The sequence below is a fragment of the Triticum urartu genome, chromosome 3A (genome assembly GCF_056163025.1).
Source record: "Triticum urartu cultivar PI428250 chromosome 3A, HENAU_Tu73, whole genome shotgun sequence".
Lineage (NCBI taxonomy): Eukaryota > Viridiplantae > Streptophyta > Magnoliopsida > Poales > Poaceae > Triticum > Triticum urartu.
The window spans coordinates 312,483,151-312,500,956 of record NC_141875.1 but is presented as its reverse complement, the minus strand read 5'-3'; positions in this window follow the sequence as shown (position 1 = coordinate 312,500,956).

Here is a 17,806-nt window from a genome sequence, read left to right as displayed (position 1 = left end):
GCGTAGGTCTCGGAAAAAAAAGTCTGGAGACCTCCGGGCAGTTTTTAGGCCAAAATTTTCACGGGCAAATTTTTTATTCCCTATCCTATTTTTGGGCTTTTCTGAGTCTTTTGAGCCACGTGCCATCATAGTGATTTTTTGTCGTACTTTTTCGTCGTCGCTGCCCTGATTTCCGAAAAAAAAGTGAAAAAAAAAATTTCGTGCCCATCCTATCAGTTTGACGAGGGAAGAGTTTTGAGACACTCGCCATTATAGTGATTTTTCGCAAAAAAAAGAGGAGCGCAAAAAAAAGGAGCGCAAAAAAAAGAGCGAAAAAAAAGTTCCAGAGTGTGCTTTTCCCATATTTACGTGCAGCGCCGTGATTTTGTTAGTGTTCTAGGCTCGCGTCTCTAGCACGGTCTAGCCTAGGACCAGCACAGTACCGTCGTTGAGCGTTTATTCAACTTTGCATCTCTGAATTGATTATTGCTGACCCTTTTTGCTACCATACTATAAGCCTTCCCAGCTCCACATACATCTACGTCGTGCGTTTGACTCTCCCTGGCAATCGCTCTATCCAAGCTTTTGAGAGTTTTTCACTACAACGGTTGCCGATCACCGCCTGCTGCTGGGTAAGAACTGGTAAGAATTTGAGATTTGCTTGACGGATTTGTGACACCCGCCACCACCACCACTTGTTAGTAGTCTGTAGGATCATATTCTTGTGTGTTTCTATTGCTGCTAACCATGCCAGGATCACAAGCCGACGAGACTGACTGGGAGAACTTGACGAACAAGGAGCTTCATGATACGTTTCAGCAAATGATGAATGGACAGGTGCAAGATGTGATAAACAGATTTGAAGAGGCCATGGAGAAGATAGATGGCATGGAGAAGACGTTTGAAACAAAGCTCGATAACAAGTTTGCTGAATTGCTTTCGCGTTTTCCACCACCACCACCGGCTGCTCCTGCCGCACCTCTGCAACAACAGCAACAACACCGACTACCTCCACGTCGGGAAACAGCCCTCCGCCGAGCGAGCCGTGTCCCTCTTCAGTCGGGCCAAACTGCTGGTGCTGCTGTTGATACTTCTGTGGCTCCTACTGCTGATGTGGAGGAGGATGCTTATGTGGGAGATTATGAGGATGAGGTTGATCAAAATCAGAACTACGTGCCACCAACAGCACAGCAACCACCAGGTCGTCCACATGCAAATAATGGCAATGGTAGGGCTCACCCTCAGGTACGAGATCATGACCATCTCCCTAAAATAAAATTGAATATTCCACCATTTGAGGGTAGATATGTTCCTGATATATATCTTACTTGGGAGTTAGAAACTGAACAACGATTTACATGTTTACAATATCCCGAGGAGAAACGTGTTCCTGCTGCTGTTTGTGCTTTCACTACTTTTGCATGTGTTTGGTGGTCTGAGCATTGTAGATTATATCCTATTCCGGCTACTTGGGCTGCTTTGAAAACTGCTATGCGTACTCGTTGGGTTCCACCATATTATCAACGTGAATTACTTCAAAAATTGCAGCGCTTAAGACAGGGAAAAAATTATGTAGAAGAATATTATCAGGAATTACAAACTGGCATGATTAGATGTGGTATTGTTGAGGAGAATGAAGCTATGCTTGCACGTTTTATGGGTGGATTAAATAGAGAGATTCAGACGATTCTAGAGTATAAGGAGTATACTAATATCACTCGTTTATTCCATCTTGCTTGTAAAGCTGAACGTGAAGTGCGGGATCGACAGGCATTGGCGCGGACTAACTTTTCTGCAGGTCGACCTTCATCATGGACACCACATGCATCATCTACTTCCACACGTTCTGCTACACCGGCGCCTCCGTCGGCTACCACCTCCAACCGTGATACAATAAAGCAGGCACAATCACCACTATCTGCCAAGAGCACACCTTCTGGGCCTGCAAAGAGCTCTTCTTCATCCATGGCATCAACAGGGCAAACACATGATATTATTTGTCGACGTTGCAAGGGTGGAGGTCATTATGCGAGAGAATGCCCATCTAAGCGTGTGATGATTGTTACTGAGGATGGTGGGTATGAGTCCGCTAGTGACTATGATGAGGAGACTTTAGCTCTTATTACACGTGACGAACATGGTGGAGACGATTCTGATCAACGCAATACATGGCTCCTGAAGATGCTGACAGGTATGAAAGTTTAGTTGCTCAACGTGTTTTGAGTGTGCAGGTTACACAAGCTGAGCAAAATCAGAGGCATAATTTGTTCCATACAAAGGGAGTTGTGAAGGAACGTTCTGTTCGCGTGATCATAGATGGAGGGAGCTGCAATAACTTGGCTAGCATGGAGATGGTGGAGAAGCTATCTCTCACCACAAGACCACATCCACATCCTTACTACATCCAATGGTTCAACAACAGCGGCAAGGTTAAGGTAACACGTACTGTTCGTGTGCATTTTAGTATCTCTACATATGCTGATTATGTTGATTGTGATGTGGTACCTATGCAAGCATGTTCCTTATTACTTGGTAGACCATGGCAATTTGATAAAAATTCTGTACACCATGGTAGAAACAATCAGTATACTCTTGTTCATAACGATAAAAATATTACTTTGCTTCCTATGACTCCTGATTCCATTTTGAAAGATGATATTAATAGAGCTAATAAAGCAAAACAGGAGACAAATAAGAGTGAAAATCAGATTGTGGCAAAAGAATTTGAGCACCAAATGAAGCCTAATAATAAACCATCTACTGTTGTTTCTGAAATTAAATTGAAAAGTGCATGTTTACTTGCCACCAAATCTGATATTGATGAGCTAGATTTCAGCAAATCTGTTTGCTATGCTTTTGTGTGCAAAGAGGCATTATTTTCATTCGAGGACGCGCCTTCCTCTTTGCCCCTGCTGTCACTAACATTTTGCAGGAGTTCGCGGACGTCTTTCCACAAGACGTGCCACCGGGATTACCACCTATTCGAGGGATTGAGCATCAAATTGACTTAATTCCCGGTGCTTCGCTACCCAACCGTGCACCATACCGTACTAATCCAGAGGAGACAAAGGAGATTATGCGTCAAGTACAAGAACTGCTCGACAAAGGTTATATACGTGAATCCCTTAGTCCTTGTGCTGTTCCTATCATTTTAGTGCCGAAAAAGGATGGTACGTCGCGTATGTGCGTTGATTGTAGAGGCATTAATAATATTACTATTCGTTATCGTCATCCTATTCCTAGGCTAGATGATATGCTTGATGAATTGAGTGGCTCTACAATATTCTCCAAAGTTGATTTGCGTAGTGGATACCATCAAATTCGTATGAAATTGGGTGATGAATGGAAAACAACATTTAAAACTAAGTTTGGATTATATGAGTGGTTAGTCATGCCTTTTGGGTTAACTAATGCACCTAGTACTTTCATGAGGTTAATGAACGATGTTTTACGTGCTTTCATTGGACGATTTGTGGTAGTTTACTTTGATGACATATTGATTTATAGCAAATCTTTGGAGGAACATTTGGAACATTTACGTGCTGTTTTTATTGCTCTACGTGATGCACGTTTGTTTGGTAACCTTGGAAAGTGCACCTTTTGCACCGACCGAGTATCTTTTCTTGGCTATGTTGTTACTCCACAGGGAATTGAAGTTGATAAAGCCAAGATTGAAGCTATTGAGAGTAGGCCGCAGCCCAAAACGGTCACACAAGTGAGGAGTTTCCTTGGCCTCGCTGGTTTCTATAGGCGTTTTGTGAGAGATTTCAGCACCATTGCTGCACCTCTCAACGAGCTTACAAAGAAGGATGTGCCTTTTGTTTGGGGTACCGCACAGGAAGAAGCCTTCACGGTTTTGAAAGATAAGTTGACACATGCTCCTTTACTCCAACTTCCTAATTTCAATAAGACTTTTGAGCTTGAATGTGATGCTAGTGGAATTGGATTAGGAGGTGTGTTATTACAAGATGGAAAACCTGTTGCATACTTCTCTGAAAAATTGAGTGGGCCTAGTCTGAACTATTCTACTTATGATAAAGAATTATATGCTCTTGTTCGGACCTTAGAAACATGGCAACATTATTTATGGCCCAAGGAATTTGTTATACATTCTGATCATGAATCTTTGAAACACATTAAAAGTCAAGCAAAACTGAACCGTCGACATGCTAAATGGGTTGAATTCATTGAGACTTTCCCTTATGTGATTAAACACAAGAAGGGTAAAGAAAATGTTATTGCTGATGCCTTGTCTCGTCGTTATACTATGCTTTCACAACTTGACTTTAAAATATTTGGTTTGGAGACCATCAAAGATCAATATGTTAATGATGCTGAATTTAAAGATGTATTGCAGAATTGTAAGGAAGGGAGAACTTGGAACAAGTTCGTTCTTAACGATGGATTTGTGTTTTGTGCTAACAAGCTATGCATTCCAGCTAGCTCCGTTCGTCTTTTGTTATTGCAGGAGGCGCATGGAGGAGGATTAATGGGACACTTTGGCGTCAAGAAGACGGAGGATATACTTGCTACACATTTCTTTTGGCCAAAGATGAGACGGGATGTTGAGCGTTTTGTTGCTCGCTGCACTACATGTCAAAGAGCTAAGTCACGACTCAATCCTCATGGTTTATATATGCCTTTGCCTGTACCTAGTGTTCCTTGGGAGGATATATCTATGGACTTTGTTTTAGGTTTACCTAGAACAAAGAAGGGGAGGGATAGCATATTTGTTGTCGTGGATAGGTTCTCGAAAATGGCACACTTTATACCTTGTCATAAAAGCGATGATGCTGTTAATGTTGCTGATTTGTTCTTTCGTGAAATTATTCGCTTACATGGTGTGCCAAATACTATTGTTTCAGATCGTGATACTAAATTTCTTAGCCAGTTTTGGAGATGTTTATGGGCTAAGTTGGGGACTAAGCTGCTTTTTAGTACTACTTGTCACCCCCAAACTGATGGACAAACTGAAGTAGTCAATAGAACATTGTCTACTATGCTTAGGGCTGTTTTGAAGAATAACAAGAAAATGTGGGAAGAATGCTTGCCTCATATTGAATTTGCTTATAATCGTTCATTGCATTCTACTACTAAGATGTGCCCTTTTGAAATTGTGTATGGTTTCCTACCTCGTGCACCTATTGATTTGTTGCCTCTTCCATCTTCGGAGAAGGTTAATTTTGATGCTAAAGAACGTTCTGAATTGATTTTAAAAATGCATGAGTTAACTAAGGAAAACATTGAGCGTATGTATGCTAAATATAAACTTGCTGGAGATAAGGGTAGAAAACATGTTGTGTTTGCACCTGGCGATCTTGTTTGGTTACATTTGCGTAAAGATAGATTTCCTAATCTGCGCAAATCAAAGCTAATGCCACGTGCTGATGGTCCTTTTAAGGTTTTAGAGAAAATAAATGATAATGCATATAAACTTGAGCTACCTGCAGATTTTGGGGTTAGTCCCACTTTTAACATTGCAGATTTGAAGCCTTATTTGGGTGAGGAAGATGAGCTTCCGTCGAGGACGACTTCATTTCAAGAAGGGGAGGATGATGAGGACATCAATACCATTGTTACACCCACAGCCCCTACTGTTACATATACTGGACCAATTACTAGAGCTCGCGCACGCCAATTAAATTACCAGGTACTTTCGTTTCTTGGTAATGATTCTAATGTTCATGAGATTATGATGCTGCCTAAATTGGATACATTTGTTTTGCTTACAAATGAAGGTCCTAGCTTGGAGAAGGATGAACATTGGAGCAAGAACACGAATGGAGTTGATGGCATGCGCAAGGGGATCAAGAACGGAGTTACAAGTGATGATTTCAGGACTTTGAAGCCGCCATAAGGAGTGCATGAAGCCTTGGACAAAATATACAAGATGCCACTTCATAATATTCGTCCATAGGCTATTCTAGGTGCTGCGACACCTTATTAATGGGCCAGGTCCATGTAATTTCGAAATACTTAAGTATAGGCTATTTTTAGAGTCCGTATGTGTGGGGAAACAAGAGTTAGGGTTGGTTTCGGACCCCACCCTCAAGGGCCACGAAATTCCCCCCTCTTCCTCCATATATACAGCCCTTAGGGTGTCGTTTAGACTTTGGGTTTTGTTTAGATTAAAAGTTCGCCATAGCTGCAACTTCGCGTACTTCGTTTGTGTCCAACGACCAGACCAAGACGTCACAGAACCCCACCTTGATCAATAAAGCTTTCATCTTATATTCGCAATATCCCGATTGCAATCTCAGTTTCTTGCTTGTTCTTCGTTTGCTCGCAGGAAACAGATCCTCGTGGTCAGGTTGATCGTGCTCCGGCGTGGTCAATAACCCTCGGAAGTTGGTTTAGCGATTGCTAAGGCGCGACGTCTCGCACGTTCGTAGTCGGATCGTCAAGGTCGACTCCCACAGAAAACGACAGCCACCATCTCATCGAAACATCGGGACACCTTAGCCTCTATCAGCAACAAGAGCATTTTTGTGGATTCCATATTTTGGCTCACCCTTGGTTGCACAACCCCACTTATCTTTTTGCGTATGTGTTTCCGTGTACCTTATATGCTTGGTCTACTTGTTACATTGCATCTTACGAATCTTTTCCAACATTATTGAAGCTCACTTACAATTGCATCAAATTTTGTGCCACCATCCTAGCCAAGCTCCACCAAAAGCTTTTACTTGTGTAGGTGTGAGAAACCGACAAGAACTCGTACCAAATGTGCTATTTCCTTGTCCTACATTGGAGTGATCCTCGATCCACTTTCAACTTGGGTCAAGGTACATTTGGTACTCATAATTCTCTTTGTACCACTCGCATTTGTCTTGGAATGATGGATAGGCCAAGTACTTCTACCAACCCACTCTTCATGGATCAAGACGGCGACATGAACTCCTTCGTCACCAAGAGTCACCTCTTCGGTGCACAACGTGCTTTGCATCAAGAGCAACAAGCAATGAGTGAACGCATCGACAACCTTGCTGTCGACGCGCGACTTTCCGAGCAACGTACAAAGGACTACTTCGACCAGAAGCTCGACGATCACAAGCAAGAGAATGACGCAAGGATGGACGAAATTCGTGCTTTGTTGCTCAACTGCTCGTCTTCCATCTCAAGAAGGAGCCGTTCAAGCCGCCACTCCGACTTTACACTCTCTGGCTCAAGTACACCGACATCGAACACTCTTCGTCGAGCCGCGCGCGCCGACCGTCAAGCAAGCCTCAATCCCCTAAGAGACACCGACTCTCAAGAGCGCCGACAATGTCAAACTCAAGAAGCCTTTGCGCTTGCACGAGAACGGCAACAACAACAACGCCAACATGAAGAGGAAGAGCGAGCGCGTCTACACCAAAATGCCCAAGATGCCGAGGCACAACGTCAAGAACAACAACTCCATGACGCTCAAGCACTTGCGGCGCAACAAGCTCTACGCGATTCGAGTCAGGCCGTTGCCGACCGAAGCCGACAAGCCCGTGAACAAGAGGAAGCACATCGCGAAGAAATTCAAGAACAAAGATTTCATGCTCGCGTGCATCGTCAAGTTCCTCTTCGAGCTCGCGAAGATCCTCCACAAGCTCGCCAACACCATCAAGTTCATCGAGAGCATGAAGACAATGGAAATCCTCCATGACAAGAGCAACATGAGGATAACAACCCTCCGCGCCAAGAGCACCACGAGTTGAACAATCATCTACAACATGGGCATCATCATCCCCGACCCCAACACAATGAAGAGCAATGCTACGGCAAGCTCAAGTCCACCATGCCCAAGTTCAACGGAAGCAACGATCCCGAAGAGTACCTTTCATGGGCATTGAAAGTTGACAAGATTTTCCGTTTGCACAATTATGAGGAAGAGAAGAAGATCGCAATGGCATCCCTTGAGTTCCAAGACTATGTGCTCATTTGGTGGGAACAAGTCATTGAGCGCCGAGAGGCAAGAGGTGAACCACCCATCCTACCTACTACAACCGCGATCTCTTCAAGAAACTCCAACAACTCAAGCAAGGAACCAAGAGCGTTGAGGAATACTACAAGGAGATGGAGATTGCAATGATAAGAGCAAATGTCATGGAATATGATGAGCAAACAATGGCACGTTTCTTGAATGGACTCAATCATCCTATCAAGAAGATCGCCGACTTCCAACCATACTCAAATCTCATCGAGCTAGTGCACCAAGCTACCAAAGCGGAACGCCAAGTGCAAGATGATTCCAAGTATGCCAAGTTCTCATCCAAGTCCTACGGCTTCTCCAATAACCAAGCTTCAACGACTCCATCACCGACTACAAAGCCTTCTACTTCCAACATCGACAAACAGACTTCCAAGAAAGCTTCGTCCACTACAAGCCATCCTACTACGAGCAACTTCAAGCCGAGAGCTTCATCATCATCAACCCCAACCGATGAGACCATCAAGACGAGTTCCTTCAAGTGTTTCACTTGCGGAGGCCGAGGCCACAAGTCCTATGAGTGCACCAACAAGCGAACCATGGTCTTCAACGACAATGGCACTTATGACTCCATGAGCGAAGGCGAAATGGAAGCCCTCGAGTAGGTCTCCATGCACCGCCAAGTGAACAATGAAGAAGAACAAGTCTTTTGCGATGAAGACTCAAGTCCCGCACTTGTTGTCTCCAAAGTCTTGACTCTCCAACATCACCAAGAAGAAGACCAGCGATGCAACATATTCCACACCAAGGCCTGCATCAATGGACGATCCGTAAAGGTCATCGTCGATGGAGCGAGTTGTCACAATCTCGCAAGTGAAGAACTTTGCTCCAAGCTCCAATTGCCCAAGACGAAGGATCCACATCCATACAAAGTGCAATGGCTTAGTGACTCCGGCACTATCCAAGTCGAGCACCGAGTACAAGTCTCCTTCAAGATCGGCGCCTACGAAGACACCTTGGAGTGCGACGTCGTTCCAATGACCGTTTGACATCTTCTCCTTGGACGGCCATGGCAATTCGATAGAGGAGTCGTCCACAACGGCCGAACGAACCACTACATCTTCAAGATGAAGGGCAAGGACTACGTCCTCCGTCCAATGTCGCCAAGTCAAGTGATCGCCGACAAGCAAACCACCCATCATGGAGATCATAGTGAGAGAGCGAGCCACCAAAAAGAGAGTGAGCGCCATAAGCCAAAATCGAGTGCCTCCACAATGAGCAACAAGAAAAACTTAGTTCTATTTGCCACCAAACGTGAGATGAGAGAAGTGTGTGAGAACCCATCGAGTGTCTTACACTATGTCCTATTGTGCAAGGACAAGGAACCACAAACTAACACCTCTCACAATCTACCCTTGGTGTTATCTTCTTTATTGCAGGAATTTCACGACGTTTTCCCCGATGAGCTACCTCCGGGACTACCACCACTACGAGGCACTTAGCACCGCATCGACCTCATCCCTGGAGCTCCGCTTCCGAACAAAGCTCCCTACCGCGTCAACCCCGAAGAAACCAAAGAAATTCAAAGGCAAGTAAAGCATCTCATAGACCATGGACATGTGCGTGAAAGTTTGAGCCCTTGTGCCGTACCGGTCATTCTTGTGCCAAAACGTAACGGTAGCTTTCGCATGTGCTCCAATTGTAGACCAATCAATGCTATCACCGTTCACTATAGGTATCCCATTCCACGCCTAGATGATATGCTAGATGAGCTCAGTGGTGCCACTATAATTTCCAAAATTGATCTTAAGAGTGGTTACTATCAAATCCGCATACAAGAGGGTGATGAATGGAAGACCGCATTCAAAACCAAGTTTGGTTTGTATGAGTGGTTAGTCATGCCTATGGGTCTCTCGGAAGCACCGGGCACTTTTATGCGCCTTATGAGTCATGTCTTTCGCCCTTATATTGGTATATTTGTTGTGGTTTACTTCGATGACATTCTTGTGTTTAGCAAATCTATCAAAGAGCATATCATCCATGTCCGCACCGTTTTGCAAACTCTTAGAAAAGAGCGCCTCTATGCTAATATGGAGAAATGCCTTTTTGGTGTTGATAAGCTCGTTTTCTTGGGTTTTGTTGTTTCTTCTAAGGGTGTTCATGTAGATGAGTCCAAGATCAATGCTATTAAGACTTGGCCGCAGCCAACCAACTTGCATCAAGTGCGTAGTTTTCTTGGCCTTGCGAGTTTCTATCGTCGCTTTGTGAAGGATTTTAGCACCATTGCTTCGCCTTTACATGCTTTGAGCAAGAAGAATGCGCCTTTCATTTGGGGACCATCCCAAGATAGCGCATTCAATGAGCTAAGAACTTGCTTACTCATGCTCTCGTGCTTGCTTTACCCAACTTTGACAAGCCTTTTGAGATTCGTTGCGATGCTAGTGGTAATGGCATAGGAGGTGTGTTAACACAAGAGAAGCACCCCATAGCTTACTTTAGTGAGAAACTTTCGGGAGCGCAACTCAATTACCCCATCTATGACAAAGAGCTATATGCTTTAGTCCATGTTTTGCATGAATGGGAACATTACCTTCGTCCCCATGAGTTTATCATTCATACCGATCATGAGACCCTCAAGTATCTTAAGGGTCAATCCAAGTTGAACAAGCGTCATGCTAAATGGAGTGAATTTATTGAGTCTTTTCCCTATGGCATCAAGTACATAAAGGGTAAAGAAAACATAGTAGCGGATGCTCTTTCCCGCATATGCATGCTTGTCACATAACTTGATTTAGATGTCATTGGCTTCGAGCATATCAAAGACTTGTATGAGCATGATGCAATGTTTGCTAATCCTTATGCCAAGTGTTTGTCGCATACATCTTGGGAACGCTATTACATCAAAGATGGCTATCTTATGAGAGCTAACAAACTTTGCATTCCCGAGTCCTCTCTTCGTTTGTTGCTTTTGCAGGAATCTCATGGAGGAGGCTTAATGGGACACTTCGGACGCGGCAAGACGTTCGCCACGCTCTCGAAGAGGTACTTTTGGCCAAAGATGTTTCGGGACGTCAATCGTTTCACCAACCGGTGTTCTACATGTCGCAAAGCTAAGTCCAAAGCTCAATCTCATGGTCTCTATATGCCTTTACCAATTCCATACCAACCTTGGGAAGACATTAGCATGGACTTTGTACTTGGTTTGCCTAGAACTCGAAATGGGAAAGATTCCATATTTGTCGTTGTGGACCGTTTCTCAAAAATGGCACACTTTATTCCTTGTAACAAGATAGGCGATGCTTCACATGTGGCTAATCTCTTTTGTAGGGAAATATTGCGTCTACATGGTGTGCCAAAGACTATCGTCTCCGACTGCGACGTCAAGTTCCTTAGCTAATTTTGGAAGACCCTATGCGCCAAGCTCGGAATCAAGCTACTCTTCTCCATGGCGTACCATCCTCAAACCAACGTCCAAACGGAGGTGACAAACCGCACACTCTCCGCTCTACTTCGAGTACTCATCAAGAAGAATATCAAGGAGTGGGAGGAGTGCCTACCTATCGCCGAGTTTGCCTACAACCGAGCAAGACACTCAACAACCGGCAAGTCCCCTTTCGAGGCCGTCTACGGATTCAACCCTTTGTCACCATTGGATATTCTACCTCTACCACTCCAAGAGCGAATCAATTTGTACGCAAGTGCACGAGCGATCCATCTCAAGAAGGTGCATGATGATACAAGACACACCATCGAGCGCCAAGTACAGCGCCTTGCGACCAAGCTCAACGTCAACAAGCAACCTATGGTCTTCAACATTGGTGATCTCGTGTGGCTACACCTTCGCAAGGAGCACTTTCCACAAGAACGCAAGTCTAAGCTTCGACCTCGAGCAGATGGACCCTTCAAGGTACTCGCACGCTACAACGACAACGCTTACAAGATCGACCTCCCGCGTGACAAATACAACGTGAGCGACATCTTCAACATCAAAGATCTCTCTCCCTTCCATGGTGATGAAGAATTCGATCCAAGGACGGATCTTCCCCAAGGGAGGGGAGATGATGCGGAGCATCCCACGACCATCCCCATGGACGCCACCTCAACTATCCAAGCTCCAAGTGGACCCATGACAAGGGTGAGGGCACGTGCTATTCAATCCGAGGTGACATCGCTCCTACTTGAGTTTTCCCCCTCTTCAAGTGAGACATGGCTACTGCCTAAGTCCGAGATACTATGTGTCATCAGGTACAACGCTCAAGACTCGGAGCCGAGGACTGTAGAAATAGAGACAGGCGTCAACACTCTGGACAGCCCGGAACCTCCGGCCAGAGCCTGGAACTTCCAGCCCCCGGACCTTCCGGCCGACCTGGAGCTTCCGGCCGCCGATGACTTCAACCAGCCCAGGCGTTCCAACTCTCGGTTTAGCCCGGACCCCGTCTAGGACGTTCCGGCGCCCGGAACTTTCGGCCTAGACCAGAACTTCCAGCCCTGCCTGCGTGCAGCCACTTGGGCCGAGGCCCGTGTACCCTTTCGTCACCTAGACTATATATATTCTATCTCGTACAACTTTCTAGGGTTAGCGTTGGTTTAGCTCATACTTAGAGATAGAGCTTCGCTCATCCACATCAGATCTACTCCTCGTGAGAGACCGCGGCCTCTTCGGAGAAGATCCCTTTGGATTCAAGACCTCCTTTCGGAGAAGAACTTCAAGACCTCCTCACGGAGAAGACCGGCTACCCTTGTATCGTCCTTAGTTGTTCGTGGATTCGTGTATCGTTCTATGTACCCGAGGATCTAGCACATGTGTGACTTGCTCTTGTTAGTTTGAGTGTTCCTCTTGTGTTTCCCCTTGTGTTTTCCCTCGTTTTCCCTCGTTTCCCTCTTTGTGTTCCTCATGTTCTTCGCGGGATCCGCTCCTTTCGTGAAAGGTCGGGAGATTAGGGTTCTACCCTACATCAAGATCCCTTTGGATTCAAGACCTCTTTACGGAGAAGACCATCAAGACCTCCTCATGGAGAAGACTGTTACCTTTTGTATCGTCCCTAGTTGACCGTGGATCATGTGATCTCTTATGTACTCAAGGATCTAGCATATGTGTGACTATTTCTTGTTGGTTTAGTGATTCTCTCGTGCTTCCCCTTGTGTTTCCCCTCGTGTTTTCCCTCGTGTTCTTCGTGTTCTTGTCGGGGTCTGCTCCTTTCGTGAAAGATCGGGTGATTAGGGTTCCACCCTACATCACGGTGGCCCTGGGGTGAAGCGCCTCACTATCAGGGGCGACTCGCAGCTCCTCGTCAACTTCTCCAACAAGGTATACGAGCCGAAGGACGAGTACATAGAGGCATACCTCGTGGAGGTAAACAAAATGGAAAAGCATTTCCTGGGTCTAGAGTTGCAGCACGTACGCCGTGGCACCAACAAGGAGGCCCACGACATCGCCAAAAGGGCGTCAAAGTGACAACCCCAAGAGCCTAGCGTCTTTGAGGAGCGGCTCTTCAAACCGTCGGCAGCACCTCCGTTTTCAGGGCCGGCTCCACCTCGGGAGGAGCTCCCCCAACCACCTGCCTCGGGAGCCCCGGCCTACGGCCCGACCTCGGGAGCGCGCCTACTCCTGGCGCTCGAGCCTTAGGAGGGGTGGTGAACCAAGGATCTCAAGTAATACCTGACGCAAGGGACGCTGCCGGAGAAGGAGGAGGACGGGGAGCACGTGGCCCGACAGGCTACGACACACCGCTTCCAGGATGGTGAGTTATACAGGAAGCGGCCAAATGATGTTTCCTTACGATGCATATCCAGGGAACAGGGGAATGAGTTGTTGGCTGATATACACGGCGGAGACTACGGGCACCACTCGTCGTTATGAACCCTCATCGGCAAGGCGTTATGCAGCAGGTTCTACTAACCTACGACGCTGAATGACGCAACCGAGCTGGTGAAGGCCTGCGAGGCCTGCCAATTCCACGCCAAGCAAATCCATCGGCCAGCTCAGGGCCTCCAGACCATTCTGCTCTCATGGCCGTTCGCAGTCTGGGGGCTGGATATCTTAGGCCCGTTCCCTCGAGCGCGTGGGGGTTATCTCTACCTCTACGTCCCCATCGACAAGTTCACCAAATGGGCGGAGGTAGAAGCTGTCTGCACCATCCCTGCCGGATCTGCGGTCAAGTTCATCAAGGGTCTCATGAGCCGGTTCGGGGTCCCTAATCGCATCATCACCGACAACGGCTCACAGTTCACTAGCAATCTCTTCAAGACATATTGTGCTAACCTTGGAACGCAGATCTGCTATGCTTCGGTGGCACACCCCAGGAGCAATGGTCAAGCCGAACGCGCCAACGCGGAGGTCCTCAGAGGCCTCAAGACCAGGACCTTCAAGAAGCAGCTTGAGGCCTGCGGCAAGGGCTGGCACGATGAGCTCCAGCCTATGCCGTGGTCCATCCGCACCACCGCCACCAAGCCAACAGGCGAGACCCCGTTCTTCCTCGTCTACGGAGCAGAAGCGGTTCTCCCTCACGAGGTCAAGCATCGCCTGGAACATCTAGCACCTCCGGAAGTTCTACCCATGAAGCAAGGCCCAATGCCTGTGAAGCAAGGCCCTGTGCCTATGAAGGTCTCCGCCCGTGACACTCTCACGTAATAATGAGTGGGGTTGTACATGCCCCGGAGTCTCAGGAGTGCCTCCCTCGGGCCTCGGGGGCTCCCTCCCACATCCTAGTGGCAGCACTTAGCTCTACGCTAGTGAGAAGACTAGACTAGGTGCCAGACACGGCTTTTCATTTGCTTTCCGTAGTTGGCTTGCCCCTTTTCTTAATGGAAGTTCGCATTCTGGTTTTTCTTGTCATCTTGATTCGATCGCCTTTTCCTCTGTTCTTCGCTTGGTTCATTGTTTTGGCCCGTACTCTCCCTCACCTGCCTCGCGAGGGGGCTGGACGGGTGCACTCGTGAGCGCTTCTCCTGTTCTTCGCGAGGCACCCTCGCTCGAGCTCCCTTAATCCGTGCCCCTCGGGTACCGCAATGCGGAGCTCTGGGTCATGGCCGGCCGCGCCTATGACCTGGGCTTGGAAGAACAAGAGGTGCTTAACAAATTTTTGCAGTTCTTCGATACCTCCCAAGCCAATGGCAAGGAGATCTCACCAGGTAGTGGGAGAGGCGGCCTCACGAGGCGGAAACTACTTCAGACACATCAAGGTAAGTTATCTCTACACGCCTAGATAAAACGCTGATACCGCAACACGACGCAGGAACGATAAACATAACATAGCGACTTGGATATCATAGTTCATTACACACCCCTGCAGGGCCCCATACTTGTTTCTTTTTAAATGTAGGAAGGAAAGAACAAAACAAAAGCGGCGCGCACCCCTGCGGTGGTTCGTGAGGGTAGGCCCTTGGTGCGCCCCCGGACTCAACCCGACCCCTCCTCGCGCTTCACTGGGGCACGACGAAGAGACGATCCGCTACCGCCTTCGAAGCGGGCGTGGCGGCTGGTCATAGCCGCCACCGCTGGAGCTGTCGCCAGAGGAGGAGCCGCCGTAGCTGGACGAGCCGCGGCCAGCGCCGAGGACGAGGCCACCTTCATCCTCATCACGACCGTCGCCAAGGCCGAGCACCTCGTCGTCGTCGTTGTCCTCGGGGCAGCACCCGACGCGGCGACCATTTTCCTCGAATACCCACACATAGAGGGTCGCGTCACCGTCGTACTTGAAGTGGAGGGTACACCGTGCCCAGGCCGTGCACTGTTGATGAGGACATCCCAGGTTCACCTCATTTATCATCTTCTCCTGATGATAAATCTCAGCCATCAAGTGAAGCTTCTACAAAGAAGATCTATTTGGGTCCCATGACAAGGAGCCGTGCCAAACAAATAGCACAAGAGGTGAACGCGCTCCTAGCTTATCATAATTCAAATGACCATGAGAACTTTATACTGCCTAAATCTCGTGTGCTGATTTTACTTAGGTACAATGTCGAGGACAACCAACAACATTCAGCACATGAAGAACCAAGTTTTGGAGCCCATTCAACAAGTTTAAAGAGAACAAGTTTCAACTCTGATGAAAGCCTTGTTTTGGTGACAAGGACAACTAGTTACACCGCAAGGAAGAATAGCTAGCCATCTCAACACGCTATTGTTGCATGTGCAGTCCCAGAATTCGTCCCAGAACTTGCTGAATCATGCAACGCAAATATATGAGCATCCAGCATGTGTGGGAGTACAAAATGGAGAGCATATGAAGTCTACTTTCAGGAAAATCAAATGGTGCATCATTTGGAGTCCTGAGTCAAAGGATATGAGAGTTCCAATGCAAGCTGTCCAGGGCATTAATTGCTACGCGAGGCTCCATGAGTTTGCTCCCTTGACCAGCTGGTTAGCATGAATTTGAGCCCCTCTTTTGGCTTGGTTTCACACCTAAACTAGGAGGGTTGTTCCTAATATAAATACCCCTTCCCCCACTTCAGCCACAGCTCTTTGGCAATTTGATTTCAGCATAGGTTAGCTAAGTGCAACCAGAATATTGTTTGAGAGTTCACTTCCTCCTTAGCTCTTGTAATCTTGCCTTGTGAGAGGGTAAACTCACTTTGTGATTTTACAACAGCAGCCATTGAGGCGGCGACCAGTTCGTGCTTCCAACTTCGTGCGTGGTTGCGTGGATTAGAACTAAGAGTGTGGTTGGGTGAATATTTGTCGCTGGTTGTTGCATTTGCAATAGTTAGCTTCGGTCTCGTCAGGTTGCACTAGTTATTCTTTACCCGACAGCGTTGTTGGTTGGGATCGAGGGTTTCCTTCGTAGCCTTCAGGTGGCGTTGATTCGCAACATAGAGCCGATCCTCCATGAAGATTGGTCAACCCCGTATCATCTTGGCATCAGAGCTTCAGTTGACACGGTAGGATCTTGTATCCCTAATTTAGTTTGTGTTCTTGTTCATCCTAAAAGTCCAGAAAATAGCCCCACAAAAAAATCCCTTTACCTAGCCCTTTGCAGCCTTTAATCTGTTATTTGGTGAGTTTTATCAAGTTCTTGTCCACTAGATCTTTGTTTTTAGTTGCTGAGTTTCTCCCCATCCAATCTTGTGTGTTTGTGTTCATTTTCGTGCACAGATTTCAGATCTGCATCCTCCACCAAATCATGCATATCTTTGTCATCCGGAGTCCATTTTGAGTGTTTTTGTGCATTTTGAAAAGCCCGCACTGTGTGCTCTCCATTCATCCTTGTTAGATCTGATTCCCATCGTCTTTTCCACCCAGTAAAATCAGATCAGTTCGTGTGTGTTTGCTTTGAAAGTTTCAGCTGCATGTTCTTGTTGGTTGACTTCATCTATTGTGATTTTCGTGATTCCCCCAAAGTGTGTGTTCAGATCCAAGTCCCTTGTTGAAAGTTTGTCAAAAAAAGAGCAAAAAAAGGGAAAAAAAGAGATCTGCCCAAAGAAAGAAAGTGTGTGCAAGAAGCAAAGGAGAGAAAACTTGGGACTGTTCTTCACTTATATCTTGAGAAATCCATGTTTGTGTTGTGAGCTGAAACGTGTCAAGTGTGCAAAGTCTTCAATCCTTGCTTGCAGCAAATCTGATTCCTTGGCGAGAGTTGCATGTACCTCACGTATATCTCATTCAGCAACTAAATGCATTAGAATCTTATGTGGATGATTACTTGGTTCAACAATATCTAGATTGCAGATTAGTGCACCTTTTGCTACATATATACCCCACCCAAACTCCACCAAACAGCCCCGCATGTGCAACCCTAGACTTGTATTCGCTTGATTATCACTCTTTGTATACCAACCACCGACACCACGGTTGAGCATGATTCTGCTCTCATTTGGAAGTTACATGAGCTTCGGTTGGTAAGTGAGGTGAGCTTGAGTTGTTATCCACATATATGCTTCTAGTACTATAGGGCTTTTGGAGAACTAACCATGGCAGGTGAAGAAAAC